This window comes from Microtus pennsylvanicus, chromosome 9 (assembly GCF_037038515.1).
Source record: "Microtus pennsylvanicus isolate mMicPen1 chromosome 9, mMicPen1.hap1, whole genome shotgun sequence".
In the NCBI taxonomy this organism is placed as follows: Eukaryota; Metazoa; Chordata; class Mammalia; order Rodentia; family Cricetidae; genus Microtus; species Microtus pennsylvanicus.
Window position 1 is genome coordinate 82,709,810 of NC_134587.1, and position 2,162 is coordinate 82,711,971.

Here is a 2,162-nt window from a genome sequence, read left to right on the forward strand (position 1 = left end):
CTAGCTCTTGTAGACCAGGCTGGCCTCGAACTCACAGAGATCCGCCTGCCTCTGCCTCCCGAGTGCTGGGATTAAAGGCGGGTCATTTACTTTTCTATTCCCACCAAAACACAGAAGTCTTCAATTAATTGCTAGCAACATTCTTCTCTTCTTGCCTTGGCTCTATATCAAGATATTCTGAAATTATATTTGGCAAAGTAAAATGGCCTGGTGATGGTGGGTCGCCTTTGTGATAATGTGTTATGAAAGGCAAAGCAAAGCAACAAAAAAGTATTTTATGTTTAGAATATGCCAGACCTTGGTCAGGCAGATAGAAGGTGAAATGTTTGTACTGCAGCCAACTACACCCAACTTCCCCAAATGTAGACCAGGCGGGCCTTGAACTCACAGAAATCCACTTGCCCCTGGCTCCTGATCCTGTGGTTTAAGGTATTGTTCCATAATGTGCTAACACAGAAATCCTCCAGCGATGCTCCATATGCCTAACCCTCTGCACTGCTCTCAGAACCAGAAAGATGCTACCCAACCCAGAGTGCATGAAATTGATCCCAATTCTAATGAGTCCTTAGGAGTTTATTGAAAATCTTTTATGCTCTCAACTTTGCTTGTAAACAACTCCATTTGGCTCTACAGACCACAAGTGACGACAGAGACAGGAACATACCTGACTCTGTTCTCTTAAGAACTTACCTCTATGGTTTGCTTTGGCTACATAGCTAATGACGAGGTTGGCTTGTTGTGATCTGTAGTAGCACACCCTAATAAAGTTGACGGTGACTGGCTGGTTTAGTTTAGTGTTCTCTGACATCTCCCCCCTCCTTTAAATCAGTAATTTGTAAGGAATACTTCAGAATCCTTTCAATTTGCTTGTGTATAGATTTCAGGAAGAGAAACAACCCCAAGCTAATGGCTTCTGTTATCATTTGTAAAACAGGGTAACACGAGGCCTCTGCGGGTCCCCTTGCAGGTGGGAGACCGCAATGGGTGAGAGACAGACAGATAAGCCATGCAGAGAGAGCTTGGGTATCAAATTTATTTAGTGGGCATTGGGAATGATATTAGAATAGAGGTTATGGGGGACAGGGGAGAAGGCGAGAGAGAGAAGGGGAGGAAAGAGGAAAAAGAAAGGGGAGAGAGAAGAAAGAAGGGGAAGGGGAGACAGTAGAGAGGCAGTAGTTACCTCTTTAGAAGAAGGCAGGAAAGAGAGAAAGTGGGCTAGGGAGGAGGCAGGAGATTCTGGTGGGAAGGGAGAGGTTGGGAGTGGGCGAGACTTGTCTCTTGAAGGAGCAGGGTACTCAGTGACAGGACAGACCAGAAGAATACAACAGCTTCCTGTTTGTTTTGTTTCAAGTTTCTTTTTTTTTAAGATTTATTTATTTTTATATACATTGGTGTATTGCCTGCTTGTGTGTCTGTGTGAAGGTGACCTCAGGTCCTCTGGAGCTGGAGTTACAGACAGTTGTGAGCTGCCATGTGGATGCTGGGAATTGAACCCGGATCCTTTGGAAGAATAGTCAGTGCTCTTAACCCCTGAGCCATCTCTCCAGTCCCTGTTTCAAGTTTTCTATTCCCAAATAAACATTCATTTTGTTTTTGCCTTTGGGTCTGGCTTGGCAATATTACCCAGTGGGATCTCAAGCTCACAACTCCTAAGATTGCAATTATAAGTCAAGCAGGGAACAATAGCGCAAATACCCTATATGTAGCACTCAGGAGGCAGAGGCAGGTGGATCTCTGAGTTTGGGGTCAACCTGGTCTACAGAGAAAGTTCCAGGACAGTCATGGTGACACAAAAACCCTGTCTCGAAAAACAAACAAAACATAATTTGTAGTAACCACATGCTGCTAAATATCCATCTTCTTCCGTGTCAGCCCTGGTTCGCCTAAAACAAGCTTTAGAAAGGATTAAGCAACCTAAGAAAAAGTAAAGAAGTTGGCTCGTTGATGACCTTGGACCCTCAGTGCCGCTGTAGCTGTGAGGAGCTAATTCTCTCACACGGGCAGTTTTCCTGAGACTGTTCCTTTGTGATTCTAAAAATGACTGCAATGCGGATACCAGTGCAATAAATACTGCACTGTTTAATTCTTCTCTGAGCATGGGTACAAACCTGGATGATCTTTTTAAAAAGAAGAATGTAACCAATACACTAAGGCAGTTTTAC